Source organism: Pleurodeles waltl, chromosome 5 (assembly GCF_031143425.1).
Source record: "Pleurodeles waltl isolate 20211129_DDA chromosome 5, aPleWal1.hap1.20221129, whole genome shotgun sequence".
NCBI classification, from domain to species: domain Eukaryota; kingdom Metazoa; phylum Chordata; class Amphibia; order Caudata; family Salamandridae; genus Pleurodeles; species Pleurodeles waltl.
In genome coordinates, this window is record NC_090444.1 from 274,371,470 (window position 1) to 274,389,295 (window position 17,826).

A 17,826-nucleotide genomic window follows, 5' to 3' on the forward strand; every position below is an offset into this window, starting at 1 on the left:
GCATGCAACATCAAGGTGAACTTAAACATATTGAAGAAGAATCTCATGCCAACTTCTATCCTTCATTGCTGTATGTACAAGAGGATATTCTTTAAGCTTCTCCTACAAACCAAATTAACCAGCATATTCAACACAGTCAAGTCCACCATCTACACAGATGTCATCATCTACATTGGGAATTTTCTACATGGGGATGCCTTAACAATCCTCCTCAACCTCTTCAAAACCACACTCTGTCAAACACGTTTCTAGGAACAACGTAAAACAGAATAGATCCCCTTCCAACACAGATAACCTCATCCCATCAGTCCCCTTCTTTTAATCAGAAAATAATTGAGAAAGCAATCTTCATCACCATTACAAGATCAGAGCATCAATAGCACCTCATACAGGAAAACTAACCAGGATTCAAACCTTAATTCAGCACACAATACTATCCTTTCTGCAAATAGTCAATGATGGCTTCCTTTTCTATGACCGTGACAACCCCTGCCTCTTGATGCTGCTTAACCTCTAAGCGGCCCTTGAAAGGTTCAACCACCAAACATTGATGAGCACTAGGAAGACGCACATTTGCTTCACTGGCAAACTCTTGCACTGGTTCATCTCTTGTCTTACCGATTTTATCCTTAATGGGAACTCAAGATCCCAGAAAATCCACTTTTCCTGGGAAACATCCAAAGGACCCACTTCCTCGCTTAACATCTTTAACATATAAATGTCATATAAGTAGAACCCCTAGGTACTCTACTTATTGTCAACAAAATCCAGCGGTATGCTGACAGCACAACTGTACTCTGAAATCGCCTCAGTCGATAATATTGAGTGACTTAAAACATGCCTTCATCTGATTCAGAAGTGAATGTCTAGCACCTGCTTGCAACTCTAGATGAAGACTGAATTACTCCTGTTTACCAATAACACTAACAACGTTTAGCCCAGGTCTAGTAAGCTTAAGCCCACTGCTGACAACCAATGCAAAATGTATTGAGTTCACCATTCACACAAACGTCACTTTCATCATCACTAATCCCCAACATTCACAGATGCCAACGTACAATATCGACAGGTTCCTTCCTAGCTTCAACCACACGCAGACCTGAAAAGCTAGCTTCAAAGTCAAATATTACTTTGCTAATGTAATTTTGGTATCAATCTTATTGTATTAAACGCTTGATATTCATTTTTTATAAACCTTAATAAGTGATGTTTTTAGATAAGCAAGTGCTACACCATATTTGGTCGCAGGCATTCTGGGTTAATGCTGTTCCTCGGATGCATATCTTTAGCAAGAAAATAAAGTCCAAAAGCAAATATATTTTCAAATAATTAAAACACAAAAAACTCTCTGAAAATAATACGTCCCAAAATGTCTAAACTACTCCCACCATATCTTATCGTATGGTTGAAACGACAATTGGATATTTTTGCATACATGTGCATACTTAAATTTACTATGAGCAAAATGTCCTTCTGATAGTCTGCATTCTTCAATCAGATATAGCTTTTCTGTCCCCTTCTGGCTAGCTTTTTCTCCATATTACCTTGCCACAAAGGAATGTTGACCCATAGAAAGCAAGTTCACTACCTCATGTATTTTGTGATTTTTTTCCTTGACAAAAGTGCGTGATAAATTCATGATAACACTGTTGCACTGTGTGCAGATAGTGAAAGCATATGTGCCCTTTATTGGAGTGTTTAAATTAAATTACCTTAACAGGTTTTTTTTCCCTCTTGACATATCTGCAACCACTAGCTATTCCAAATATGCACGGGTCTCCAATATGCACATTTTGGTTGTTTCTAGTCCTAGGCGTAATTTTAATTACACCGGAGTAATCAGAGTTATTTCAGTAATTACTCTTTGACACAGAATTATTGATGACTTGATTACACTCACTCCCTTAATTAAGAGTGATTTGGAGGAAAAATCCTACCACAAGAGCACATTTAGAGCGTGCATGCTCTGTTGCATTTAGTGCTATTTTCTTAGCGCAAAATGTATCTTTGCATGCATACTGGATGCAAGGTTGGCATTTTTGTGCTGAGAAAAAAACACTAAATGCAGAATTACTCTTCTTATGTAATTCTGCCTAATCTCATTGAGTTTTTTTGGTACTTCATATGATCACGCTACACTGAATTAGTAAACTTGCATGCTTATTCTGATAAACACTTGCTCATCCAAAACTGTGGCAGATTCATTGATGTTAATAGGTCATGTCTTGAGAAAGGAGCTACCTCGGAGTCTGTCTCTGACAATACTTGTAAGTTAGAGGGCCAGATAGGAAAAGATTTTAGATAGACACTACTTCATGCTAAATTAAGGCAGAGCTTGCCCCCAAATACCTTTTACTTGTATCATGAAAACAGTATTCTGGAAGTGGTAATGTGTGACAAGAATATTTGTGCATAATAGTTTTGTGCCATTTTGTTGTGAAGATGATCTGTATTGTTGTGCTGCTGTGTATTTGTATTGCATTAGTGCACTGTTATTTTTTTGTATGTGATGCACTGCAGTTGTGTTGCCTCTGACATGACTTTTGTTCTGATGTGATCTTTTATATTTTGATTGTGTTATGTTGCTTTGTGTATGCTATTTTTATGTCATGTTGTTTATCTTAGTCATGGAAACAAATGTTGCTACTTTTCCAGCCCAAACCAGTACACTCCTTTAAAATTTCACTGACAACGAACCACTTACGACTGTTAAAAGTCCCTATTCCAGCTATTCAACAATTCTTTGGCATGTAAAATGTCGAAAATTCAAACTTATAACTCAGAGCTTCTCGGCGTTAATGCATGAACGTTACAGGAGTCTGACGTTGTGAAACCCAGGGCTGAATGGACGGATATATATGTTGACATGCACCACTCTGCAAGGGGGAGGCCTGCGGGCCTCAGTGTTTCTCCTCAGCATGGACGGAATTGTGCATCCCCCCGACAATTGGAGAGTGCTTTGGAACCCATATCTACCCATGTTCCTCTGCGACGTTGAGCACCAAGAAGCCTCATGGGACTAGAACAGCATGGACTACCCCTCAATGTCTCCCTGAACAAAGAATTGCAGCACCGCAGGAAACTCAATAAAGAAAGAGAGATCTGCGCCAAGGTGAGTACTGACCACTACGACCACAGTTGGGCGCCAAGGTTGTGGTTGGGCTCGATGACGATCCCAAACTGCTTGATCTGCTGAGCTGCATGCACAATGATAGCGACATAGCATCCTCAACTGATTTGCTACCTTTCACTTGTTTCTCTACAGTGGCGTTGTAGACAGGGATGGTTCATAAGTCAGCTGGGCTGGGGACGAGTCACTGCCCTCACACTCACACTGGCAATGAGGTGCATCCCATCTGTAGTGGCACTGCCTCCGTGAGGAATGTAGACTGCAGGAGCTGCCTGCAATATTAGACGATCAGTATTAGACAATAAGAGCTCTGCCACTGCTCTGAAGCTCACTGTGTGTGTGTATATTAGTGACAAGAGCTCTGGCGGGCAGCTCGACTATCAAGCCGGACCTTAACCTTAAAAGAATATGTATTTTTCAAGTGATACTGTGTGTATGTTTCTCTGTTGTAAAGGCAAATAAAGTTACTGGTCCTGACATTGTGCCTTTGGGTCTGCATAGATTAAAGAATATGGTTTGACATCGTACTTAACAGCTGGAAGCAGGCCTTAGCAATGGAATGCACACCATCCCAACACATGTGCGTCCACCTTGAAGTCTCAGTCCAAGACAAATAAACAGTCCAACCTTCCTGACACACAGCCTAGGAACTTGATTTTCCGGCACTTTTTATTGCATGAGACCCTGAAATATAAACAAGCAACATGGTATCCTAGCTTAAGCAATACTCCACTGTCTCCTTAACAGACAATGGCAGTGCTTGTTGTGAAAAAGACAGTGAGGCTAATCTGCACAGTTTATTTGCTAGCAAGTTTAGAGGAAAGGTTAAGTTTCATTTCTTGAAAGCAGTGTAAGAGAAACCCAGAGCCAGACACCTGGACACCTAGCCTGCCACTTGCCTTTGGCTTCCAGTTCCTGCTTTTCCAGACTGTTCCAGAGACACCTCAGCTGCCTGGGTTTTCGTGACTGTTTTTCCACTCACCGTTCTTCCCGCCAACAGAAGCCCCACCACCCCAGGACCTACCTAATGCATGCTGCAACACGACCGTGCAGCAGACATGCCACTGGTGCTCCAAAGGCAAGCTGGTCTGTACCTGGACCACAGCCAGTGCCACAATCCCTGGCCCTCCCTCCCCCTGAAGATAGACCATAGCTGAGCACTACACCCTCGACACAGGATGCCGCAACAAACACTGCCACCACACTGACTTACGTTCCACATTAGGACCCTTTGCCTGTACCCACTGCCATTTCACCCTCCACAGCACACACACCAACCCACAACCAGCCCACCCTGAACACAACACCTGAACAAAAACACCAACTTGCATTCACCCTATTCAACACACTCTCACTTTCAATCACTCCACCAAATTATGGGACCTCATCACCACCCTTGCACCCATCAGAGTCTTTCTCACCTAGACCTGGCACTACCCCACATCTGCCAGAGACATTTCCACAGCGATGCTCAATGGATATAAAATCACTCACCAGGACTGCACCAACAAGCTGGGAGGAGGAACAGACATCATGCACAAAGAGATCATACAGTGCAACACCACCACCCCAAGGAACATCTCAACTTCAAGCTCCATATGCATGACAAAACAAACATCAGAGGCACCCTCACATGGTGACCCCCAGGCACGCGCTCCAGCTTTTGAAACAACATTGCAGACTTCATTGTGCCCCTAGCATTAGACTTCAAGGACTATATCTTCCTCCGTGACCTAAATTTCCACATCGAAGACCCCAATGACAACTTTATGAGCAGTCTCAGATTGACCCAGATCATCCACGACCGTACACACACCACACGACACACGTGGGACCCCATTTTCACCTCCAGGAACTGCGTCAAATACAGCCATGCTACAGAACTCACATGGACTGATCAGTTCATCATCCACTTCAACATCTCCAGCCCCCACCTCCACCCCCAAAGTGACCAGCGCTCCCCACCGGAGATGAAACAAAATCTCAAAGACCAGCTGGGCAGATGCCCTCAACACCTCCAACCCCACTACCACCACCAACCTTGAACAGGGAGTGAAAAACTTCAATGCCTGGATCACCAATTGCGCCAACAACATTGTCTCCCTCAAGAGCAACATCTAGAGAAAAACATCCAAAAAGGCCAGTTGGTGCACCCAAGAACTCAGGATAGTGAAATGAGACAGTAAACAGCTGGAGAGGAGATGGCGCGCCAGCAAGGACACCTCCAACAGAGCAGCCTTCAAATCCTCCCTCAACCTGTACCACCACCTGATGAGGGCAACACAGAAGACAGCTCTTGCCACAGTCATCGAAACCAGTGTCAACACCACCAAAAAACCTTTCAACATCATTAAGGAATCCTCCAACGCAGCTGCCAGCGAAAACAACATCACACCCTCACAGGAGTTCTATGATAACCTTGCCCACTTCTTCCACAACAAGATCAAAACCATGTACAGGAAGTTTGAACCCCAACCCACACCTACAGACTTCCTTGACAGATACGCCACTGCTGTGATCAGCATGAACCACATACTGACCACCTGGAACATCTTCTCCACCCAAGACATCACCTCCACCATGAAATCCATCCACTTAGGAGCTCCCACAGACCCATGCCCACTACATCTTCAACCTTGGAAACTAAAGGATCGGCCAGGAACTCACCACCCTGTTCAACACCCCTATCAACACCTCAACATTTCCCGACATCTAGAAACACGCTGAAGTCAGACCACTACTCAAAAAACCATCTACCAATCCCAGCGATCCCAAAAACTACTGGCCAATCTCTCTGCTCCCATTCCTAGCAAATGTACTGGAAAAGAGCATCAACAAGCAACTCATGACTTACCTGGAGCTGAACGAACTACTCAATGCCTCCCAATCCGGCTTCCGCAGCAATCACATCACGGAAACTGCCCTGATCGCAGCCACCAATGGCAACTCAATCGATAACAAACAGCAGCTTTGATCCTCTTTGACCTCTCGGCAGCCTTCGACGCCATATCTTGCCACATGCTGGTCGAAGGACTCCACCATTTCAGCATGCAGGGGGATGTGCTCAGATATATCACCTCTTTCCTCACTGGAAGAACCCAGAAGATCTACCTCACACCTTTCCTCTGGTTGACCCCAGGGCTCAGCCCCACGCTCTTGAATGTATATGTGACCCAGCTGTAGAACATCGTCAGGTTCCCACGGTCTCAAACTATTTTCCTACACAGACAACACCCAACTCATACCCTCACTCACCAAAATCCTCTCCACCACCAGAACCAGCTTCCACAGATGCATGACAAGCGTCGCTGATTGGAAGAAAAACAACTGCCTGCAGCTGAACACAGACAAGATGGAAGTACTGATCTTTGCCAATAGCAGCTACACATGGAAAAAACTCCTGGTGGCCAATAGACCTAGGATCCACACCCACTCCCTCTGACCACACCAATAACCTCAGAATCATCATGGACTACATGCTCTCCATGTAATCACAGATCAATACTGTCTCCTCCGCCTGCTCCCTCACTTTGCGCATGCTATATAAGAACTTCAAGTGGCTACCTCTACACACAAGACACACCATGACAGAGGCCTTCATCACAAGCCAACTGGACTAAGGCAAAGCCCTCTATGTAGGAATCGCTGCACACCTCCTACAGAGACTCCAGACCATACAGAATACCGCAGCCAGACTCATGTTCGTCCTTCCCTGACGAACCCACATCATACCCCACCTCAACAATTCCACTTACTCCCCATATAGAAGAGATGTCAATTCAAGCTGCTGACCCACGCACACAAGGCTCTACACAACTAAGGACCCTGCATACATTAACCATCACCTGAACGTCCACCAACCATCGAGAAGACTATGCTTTGCCTCACTTTCACTTCCCCATAGTCTCCGTCTCTACAGAAGTAGAAGTGGAGGACACTCCTTCTCTTATGTTGCAGCACAAACCTGGAAAAGCCTCCCCACACACCTCCAGACCATCACCTCACTTCCAGAATTCTGAAGGGCCCTCAATACCTAGCTGTTCAAATAGGCCCCTGGGACCTGCAAGTGCCTGGATACCTTATTGGGTGGTTAGCTGCGCTTTATAAAGCCTGATTGATTGATTGATTCACCATAAAAGACACAAAAGCACTAATGCTTAACAACCACTAGTTTTCTGTTGGTTCACATCTCTGTTCCTTCATTTCTCTGGCGCTCGCCACATAATCAGGTGTTCATAAGGGATCGCATCCAGTGCTAACATTTTAACAAAGAGAGCAGCTATCAACACAAATCTTAAAGGAATATCACACACACAGACACATACACACACATACACATACACACACACACACACACACTATTGGGAGACTGGGGGGCAGCACATGCGACTGACTGTGACTCATGCCCTCACCATGAGAATACCTCTTTTAATTACATTCTTTTTAACAGTTTAGCATTTTAACGTTCCCTTATCACATGTAGCTGCACGAAGTTACCTGTGATCAACCAAAGTTATCTATCTTCTATCTGAGTTTTCTGCTTGCTCTCTTTTACCTCATGCTTCACCAACTGTCAATGCCAACCAAACGTCTGTCAAGTCATGTAACTTTCCATGCCACTGCCACCCAGAAAAGGAAGCCTGCTAACTTTTCTGCCCCCCCAAACTGACTGTCAAGCGACTTACCTGATATAAAAAGCCCTCGCCAGCACTACACCCAGTCTGTTCGCCCCTCTTCAAATTCTTCTTGGCATGAACATCGTCCACAACACAAAACAGCCTGCCCACAGTGCCTCAAGTCCTTCTTCATCGCACTCATCAAAACCACACCTTTTACCTTCACTAAATCGTTCTCACCCAGGTGTATACCTAGCACATCAGGGCATCTACCTTGAACTATCATCCTGTTCAAACAGTGCAACAATTTCCGCCAATGTTTTCCCCCTTTTCTCTGTCATGTGATTGAAAAAAGGCCCTTGTCAAATCCTAAATTTGCCCCTAACTCCCTCTGGGTGGCTTGTTTCTTTGCCCACTTGATGAATGAATGGCAACCACTCAAATGGACACATCTTCTGCCACCGAGCCCGCCACAGAACCTTAAAGCATATAAAGACAGTAAGAATTCAACAAGCATGCCTGGGCACTCAATTCCTGTCTCCCGCTGCCCACATGTATCGCCTGTAACAGTCTGATGACCATCGCCCCAGCCGCATGATATCTTCACATGTCGAGCCGATGTTCCCTCCTTATGTTGCTGTGCCATTCCGGAATAAATGAATGCCATGGTCCAATGGAGTAGCCCCCACTGCCAACAGCACATTGCACAGTACTGATAACAACTGAAAAGGTGACACCTTTGCCCCATGGTCTTGTCGGAAAAACATTCCAGTTAACGCCCCGCTGATATCAGCCCATCTGTCCCCAAGAACTACTGGGCACTGCCCCAGTGCTCCAATTGCGTGCAAACTTATGAGCCATCCTTGACCTTTCTGATCCATCTTGGAGCTGCTGAGCCATATCTCCATCTACCTTATCTCCGTGTCACCTCCCTCCAAGTGACCTCTCCTTTATCCCTGCCACCCAGCAATTCGGACACACAGAAAGCTCCAAAAACATCCAAGACATGAGGGCAGAGAATGAGCAAGCCTCTGAAAAATCCCTTTACACCACTGGGAGTTCCCTAAGAACTGCACAAAACAAATGCCATGTCAAAGGCTTCCTCACCTGCCACAGGCATCCTTGTTCTCTCATCCAATATTCCAGCATCCATTGATCCAATTCGCCTGCTGTTGGTGCCTTGCCCCACAACAGCTTTGCCATGAAGGATATTTCTGCCAATTTTCCCGGAAAAGTGACCCTGGACAATTCTTTTGCTATTAGATCCAGTATGAACTGAATCACATCCTTTGCTCTGAGCCATACCTCCTCCGTTCGCTGTTCCCCCAAAACTAAAAATTCCTCCCATGTCTGACCATCTGTTTTTTTTGTTGACTCCGCCAGAGACCCTACAACCAGTTGCACTATCCTGTGTTTCCTATTGACCACAATTCTTTCGGCATGGATATCTTGACTCTACATCCTTGGCCAGCCATGGAATCTCCCCCACTGTGAATGAGACAAAGCACTCACAATGTCATTGTCCACCTCCGGCACATGCCGCACCCTGAAAGAGATATCATGCCACAGACACCCTAAGACAAAAATCCTCAACAAATTCAACACCAGTTTGTCATTCACTGACTGATGATTCACGACTTGTACCACTGCCATGTTGTCCACTCTGAAAAGCACCTTGTGGTGCACTAACTCCTGACCCCAGGCAAACTGCTAGCAATAAAAATCATTTTGCCCAATTTTGCTGCTCTCATGGTATGCTGCCAAAGGTCAGTGTCCAGCTCTCCTCATTTGGCCTCTGGGTCTCACGTCAAGCATGACTAAATTCTTCATCATATTGACCCCAGGCATAACCACCTTCTGTAATTGGGACTTTTTTAATCCAATCCACATATTCGAACAGGGCAACACAGCGTTCTGGAAACTTTTCACAATAGACACTGGCATAAATTTAAAAGGCTGCTGTCCAATTTTCAATTGTCAAGGGGGACTTGGGCCTCTTTGCTAATTCATTTTCTTCCTCCTTATACCCTTCTTTAGATTTAACTTCCCTGTGCAGCAACTTCAGCATTTCCACATACTCACCTTTCCACATTCTCCCTTTCGTCACCAGCATCAAATGCTTACCCAACGGTTCCGTAACCCCCATTTAAGGTAACCTTTTCATAATCAACTGCTTACTTTACAGTGCTTCTTTTTTGTGCCCTTCCTCACCTGAAACCCTGCTATCCACCTCTGCACTGCTGCCATTCTCTACACCTTGTTCCATGCTTTGACTATCCTTACTGTCTTCTCCTCTAATGTCATTAACTACTCCCACATCTGTGACATACTTACCCCTGCGCAGCTGTTCCCCCACCCTGCTGTGTACCCCTCCCATGTCCACAGCCGTGGACACCATCACCGGACACAAACCTGTGCAGTGTTTCGTACCTGGCTTTCAGATATGGCCCGTACTGGACCTTGCTGATTTACCACCAACCTCTGCACTTTTATTCTTCACTCTGACTCCAAAAACAATGCCTGTCCCATGGCATTCCACTTTTCTGCGAGCCTCCTCACCTCTGTCTCTCTGCACAAGCCTTTCTTCTGTAATACACTAGACAAAACATTAGCAAGTCCCCCGGCACCAAGCTCCCCTTCCTCTAACACTTTTCCTTCTTCCATGCTATCTTTCTCGTAATCAACCAATTTAACCCTCAAGGGATCCCCCCGACTGGCCTAACTAGGGCATGCATACTCACCTCTGCCCAGATCCATTGATCTACCCCCCTTCGTGGTGTGACATACAACGTCCAAGGGGGCCGACCCAAACCCTCTGTACAGCACTGCCAATGCCACTCTCCTGTCTGGTGCTGTGTGATGGTTTGAAACTGTCCCAGACCTACACGTTGGTAGGGCAGACAATGCCATACTACACCCTCTTTTGCCTGCCATGTCAAGCTCCTGTGCTGGCATCTGGTAAATCATCCTGGGCCCAGCCATCTCTTCATCTCAATGCCCATGAGCCACTCCCAGCTCTACTGAGTCCTGAAACCTGTGCCACTCTGAAGCCTGTAAAAAAATTGAAATGTTTGGCATACTTGCCCTCCCCCCTTGTGGCCCCACCAGGATTATGGCCTTTTCCAGTGTCCTCCACAATGGCCTGCCTCTTCCTCATACCCTCTGTCACACCCATATTCCTAGTGGGGTCCAAATGTTGCCCTTCTTTTGCCTCCTTCTAGGGGCCTGAAAACCCTTGCACCATGTCCTGCCCCATTACTAGGGGGATGGACCCAAAGGCCTCCTCCTGGCTGTCTTGCACCTCTGTCCTTGAAATCCTACTCTCACCAGCTGCTGAGTTCCTCACTCCTCTTGTGTTCTTCACCTTGCCAGACCCATCAAACAGGGGCAGAGCAGGAGCCCCCTTCCCGACTGGCCACTTGGACCATGCAGGGCTGCTGTCCTGGCTACAGAGTGGCCAGAGCACTCACATGCTCTCCCTCTGCAGCACACCACTTTCTCTGCGGCAATCATACCGCCACGGCAGCCGCAACTCTCACGGAAGCCCAACATGCCAGGCGGGCTACTTTGACCACACTTTCTGGGACCACCAAATTGAGGAGTCCAGCTTTCCGAAGGAGTCACATCGCCTCCTCAACGTTTGCTGCCACATCCATGCAGGGTGAGTACACATCACCTAAGCACCTGAACTATGCAAACAAAGAACAAGCTACCTCTCTAACAAAACAACAAGCTACCTCCCTGCCACCAGTTGCTATGTCACATCTATCAAAATGGTGTCAGGGAGACCAAACTACCCCAACTTATCTCTACTTGTGCTATTTTGAGCTACGTCCATATCCCAATTCTAAAATGGCAGTCTCCGACTGCACCACCCTGCCAAAAAGCCCCGGAGGCAGACCGCCTTGCTGTCGGCTGACCCCTAAACCCTCCTGGTCTTGATAACTGGTACCTCACAGAGGTATTCAGTACTTACTGTACCCAATAAAATTCAACCTGAGGTTCGGTATTTATCAGGATTAACAATAAGCACTTATTCTGAGTCCCCCTCCCCCAAAAGAGCAATAACATTCATTGTTTTTGTTTATAGCACCAAAACCTGCTTGTTCCCAACAACTCCTATGCTTTTTTATTTTGTCAGGTTTGACCTGACAAAATTTAATGGGGAGTGCAGACTATTGCTCATGCTGTAATACCCAAAATTGCCCACCTTTTCTAGCTGCCAAAAATCCATTGATCATTTACCATTTATTGTTGTCAGCCTATCCAGCCATAACAATTACACATTTACATATACCAATCCAACATAACGCTTTAAAAATCACATAAAATAAAAGCATGTCAATAAAACTACACTTAACATTGGTGCTTAGACATGCGCCACAACGCTGCCTAACATACCATACATTATCATGTACATTCTTTTTAACTGTGGCTAACCAATCACGCCACTGTTTATTTACATAACACACTAGACTGTTCTGTAATGGTGTTATGGATCTAAAAGTTCAATAACTTAACCTGGCGCTAATCATTTGGGACCTTTCAGTACAAACCTCAAGGTTGATGACGTCCCAGAAATTATCCCTGTTTTGCCTCACCCTGCACCTATTTCCTAAGGCTGGTAACACCAGTGGGATGCCGTGAGCAGTTATTCTCGTGCCAGCTGCAGGTACATTGATGAACGTAGCTTCCATGCCTCCAGGATGTATGTTGAGACTATCATCACTATTTGTTTTACGTCTGATCGCATACATAGCACTTCCGCTTCATTGCACTTCCTGACTCCGTGCATTCTGAAAAGTGAGCGTAAGTACAGTTTGCGAAGTTCGAGAGTAAAGTGGCATAATAAAAGGAAATGGGATAATGTTTCTTGGCCGCCATGAAGACATGGACAGCAGTCTGATCTACCCGGGGGGACAGGCTGCCATTTATTGGTCACCGCGGTCACTGGTAGTGTGCCCATACGGAACTTAAAATAAAGAGCTCTCTTTTCCTCCGGGTAGATGCTATCTATGATGGCAGCAGATTTGAGTACTTAATTAAATAAAATGTAACGCTTAAATAAAGTACTAAGGCCCTCATTACGACCCTGGCAGGCGGGGGGAAGTGGCGGTAATACCGCCAACAGGCTGGCGGAAAAAATGGAATTCAGTGACGACCGCTGGGTTGGAGACTTCGGTCTCCAGCCTCGCAGCCGTCACCAGACCGCGGGCGGTATCAGGACCCTGCATACCGCCATGGATTTCAGGCGTTTTGGAACCACCACGAAATCCATGGCGGTAAGCACTATCAGTGCCAGGGAATTCTTTCCCTGGCACTGATAGGGGTCTCCCCCATCTACATACTCACACGCACACCCCCATGCACACACACAACACACAACACCCCTCTTTCCTAACGGACGATCACCTTACCTTGTCGGGTGATCCTCAAGGAGGGAACGGATCCATGGGGGCTGCTCCGCCGCCAGCTCCCCGTCACCAGAACACCGCCACACCAAATCCTGGGTTCGAATTCGGTGGGCGTAGTTCTGATGACGGGGAGGTGGAGGTAGAGCAGCCTCCACTTCCCCGCGGACCGCCAGTATGGCTGCTGGCGGCTCTCCATCCCATAAAGGATGGAGGGCTGCCAGCAGTCATGATTCGCTGCGCGGAAAACCACCTGCACTGGCGGTCTTCAGAACAGCGGTACCTTGGCGGTCTTGGAAAAAGACCGCTGAGGTTGAAATGAGGGCCTAAGTGTTTCGCACATGTTCTGTGTCTTTTGGTGCCAATATGCCTTTTTTATAGCAAGTAAGCTACGCCTTCTGATTTTTTCTGGATGAAGCCAGAGTTCTTCCAGGCCTATTGCAGCCAGGGTGGTTGAGATGTGTTTAAACCAAGGCAGTTTCTGATGGTTTTGTAGGTTCATAATGTCGATCAATACATCTTTATATGATTTAAGTTCCTCTTTTGCCCAAATGTTAATCCAGTATCTTATTGGAGCCAATGCAATATAATCCTCAATTTTCCTCATTTTTAGGTCTATTCTTATTGCATTCATCGGTGTGGCATTGCCTAGACAAAGTAATCGACGTATGAATTTATTTTCAGTTACTTGTATTGGTGCAGTCTTTTTGAATCCCCAAATCTCTGCACCATATAATGCTGCGGCCATTGCTTTTGTTTTCTATGCAAGCAGTACAGAACTCACAGAGTGATTACCTGCGGCTTTTGCAAATCTGAGTACAGCTCCAGCTTGTTGGGCCAGGGAGATGTTACTTTTGTAGACTTGCGGTTTCCATGTCAATTTGTCATCCAGCCTGCAGCCCAGGTAGTCGTAGGTCGCCACTTGGGCCAGGGGCTTTTTATTCACACTAAAGGTCACTTGCATCTTCTGTTTTTGATTGAGAATCATGAACTTGGTTTGGCCCTCATTGATCGCCATGTTCCTCGAGGCACAAAATGATTCAAAGCCCTTTAGTAGACAGTGCATTGCTATCCCCGTTCTTGTCAGTAGTACAGCGTTGTCTGTGAAGAGCAGGATAGGTATGCTTTCGTTGGCTAGTTTTATTACATCCAAGTTTAAATTCCTCAGGTTTTGGCCTACGTCATTTATATAGCAATTAAATAGAGTTGGGGCTAAGACACAGCCTTGTTTAACGCCTCACTGGATTGCAATCTCTGCCGTATAGTCATTTCTCGCGCTGTATCTGACCCTGGCGGTATTTCCTGTATGCAGTAAAAATAACAGCCTTAAGAATTTTCCTGGTATTCCCATTTCTGACAGTAGCTGACATAATGTTTGGCGATTCACACTGTCAAATGCTGTTTGAAGATCCACAAAGACCAGGTGTAATGGGGAGTCCTTTAGGGCGACATACTTTGCACAAATCAAGTTCAGCTTGAAGAGTTGATCTGTGGTGCTTTGGTTCCTCCTAAAACCAGCTTGATGTGATGATTGTAAATCTCCATCCTCCAACCATTGGTCTAGGCGTGACTGGATCCATTTGGCGAAAACTTTCCCAACACTGTCAAGCAATGAGATTGGCCTGTAGTTACACACCATGGGGGTCATTCCAAGTCTGGCGGGCGGCGGAGGCCGCCCGCCAGACTTCCCCCCTCCGAAATACCGCTCCGCGGTCGAAAGACCGCGGAGGGTATTCTAAGTTTTTCCCTGGGCTGGCGGGCGGTCGCCAAAAGACCGCCCGCCAGCCCAGGGAAAAACTCCCTTCCCACGAGGATGCCGGCTCGTAATCGAGCCGGCGGAGTGGGAAGGTGCGACGGGTGCTGTTACACCCGTCGCGTATTTCACTGTCTGCCAAGCAGACAGTGAAATACTTGTAGGGGCCCTCTTACGGGGGCCCCTGCGACCCCCCCTACCGCCATCCGGTTCCCGGCGGGCGGGCGGACCGCCGGGAACTGGATGGCGGTAGGGGGGGTCGGAATCCCCTCGGCGGCGCAGCTAGCTGCGCCGCCTTGGAGGATTCCAAAGGGCGGCGGTACACTGGCGGGAGACCGCCAGGGTTGGAATGACCCCCCATGTCCCTTGGCCTTTTTTTGTGAATTGGAACAATTATTGATTTCCTCCATGAAGGCGGAATTACCTCAAAGTGCCAAACGCTGTTAAATAGGTGAACTAGAGCAGGTAGCCATGACGTTAGTAGGTTACGATAGACGTCTGAGGTAATGCCATCTGGTCCTGCAGCCTTGTACAGCTTTGGGGGAAGGATAACATGTTTTACTTCTTTCTCACTGAATTCAAACGCTCTCTCCATGGCTCCTGGGATAACATGGGTTATTGGCATAGAATTTGCACTGGGGAGATTACCGAGGACTGATTCATCCTGTGTTTCATATTCTGATGCAATGGGCCGCTTTGATGATACCACATATGTTTTTTGGGATGGCAATGCCTTGCTTGAGTTGTGGTTGCTGCCATCTGATCCTTGACTGAGAATATTTGGATTATTGATGCTCCCAGGTACGGTCTTGTTCTCTTCAGGATACAGGGTGGTGAAGAGCTTTACCTAGAGTTGTGGGTTGATGTTCAACTCTAGGTTTTTTGGGGGGCCTTCACATCCCCACCTAAGTATCTCCCAGCAATTTTTAGAGTTACCAGTCGAGACTTCATGCAAGAGGTCTTTCCAAAGCTTGTGTGGAAAATTCTTCTTCTTATATTGGAGTAATTTCTTATATTGTTGCCCGCGCTCGAAAAAATGTTCCTCATTGAAATTATTCCGGTGCTGGTTCTTTAATGCTTGTGATAGCACCTTTTTTAATTTTAAACACTCGTCATCGAACCAGCCCTCAGTTGTTTTTGGGTTGGTTTGGAGCTTCCTGGTTCTCTCCTTTGATGTTTGGAAAAGCAAATTGTTAAAATTATACAAAAAGAGTGAGGCCTCATTGTCTGGTAGGTTAAGGAACATGGAGAGTGATGACAAGCAGGTTTGACTAGGTGCACCCAAAAAAGATTCAACCGCATCTGTCCTTACAATGTTTTTCCTGTTTGGTCTCAGGGCTATTGTTAGGTGATTTCTTTTGTATGGGGGTTCAGATTTCCCAGGTCTCATGTCTGGGTGGGCTATCTCCATTAGCAACGGGTCGTGGTCGCTCTCTATCCTGTCTCTTATTTCCATGTCAATAACATAGTGCCAGGCTTCAATGTTTATTGCCATGTAGTCAATAATACTTTGCCTTTTCCCAATTCGGAAAGTAGATTTGAAAGCTCTGTCTGAGTTTGTTCTGCCGTTTAGTATACAGGTCCCTCCTTCTATTAGAGCTTCAAAGATTAGTTCTCCTTTCTTGGAGTCTTGGCAACGTTGAGTAGAGGGGATTGGAATGTTCCATGCATGATCTTCCTCTACCACTTGTTCATCCCCGATAATAGAATGGGGTTTGGTGTTAAAATCGCCACATATTAGTAGGATGTCTTTACAGAGCTGAGGATGATAGTCAAGCATGTGGCCAAATCCTGGATTCTGACAGCCTTTAGATCTTCTATTTAAGATGTATTCCTTGAGCAGCCACACTCCTGGCTTGCCTTGAACCCAGTTGATAGGGGGGGAAATACACATTCACTAGTTCGGGTGACCACTCCTCGTATACTGTTAGCATATGAATTTCCTTGCTTAATACAACATGTGTTACTGCGGAATTTTCCAGCAGTGAAGTTCTAATCCAGATAATCAAGCCTCCTGTTGGTCTTCCTTTTTTGTGTTTAGTTGCGGGTAGATGAAAGGTGGAGAACCCATCTAGGTCAATGGCGTTAGTAGACCAGGTTTCTTGGAAGCAACTGATATCTTGTTCTTTAATATATTCTACCCAGTCCTTGTCCTCCATTTTGGCTTTTAAGCCTGCAATATTCCAACTTAGAATTTTTAGTGATGGACTAGATCTATCTTTTGTACTCGGGCAATCCAGTTTTTGCTACAGGCTTCTAAGTGACTGTTCCTCATATGTCTGTGGCAGTAAGGGGTTACCCATGATGTTTCTTGGGGAGATAACCAGCAAGCGGAACCTCATGCTGCTCAGGTTTGTACGTTCAGGTAATTGTTGTTTGGAGCTAATTGCTACCTGCAATATTGAGCCAGAGTTGCCTCTTGTCTCATACCTGCTTGGCACGTTTTGCTTTTGAGCTTTTTTTAGAAATATTGATGGATACAGTTCCTTTTGCGGGATGACAATGGATATTCCCCAGCTCTTCAGCAGACTGGAGAATTTTAGAATCTGTTTTACTTTCCATGGCGAAACCCAGACTGTTTCTGTTGATTCCCCACTTTCTAACCCTTTTCTTTGTATGAATCTTACTGAGAGCAGGTCTTTAGTTGTTATGTTCCGCAAGGCTGGCAGGGAATTAACCAGTTGTAGAATGTTACACCTGTTTAGAATGTTTTGGCTCCCTCTTGATGAATATTCGGGGATAAACATGATCGCGTCTTTGTGCTCTTTAGTTCTTTCAGTGTGGCTCTCGGTATGCTCACCGCCTCCCTGCAACCAACTTCCTTGCGATCGCTTATCTTCCTTTTCATTACTATGGGTGATAGTTACCGATCCTGTAGATGTTGGCTCTTCCTGATCTTTTATCCTTCCGTGATAC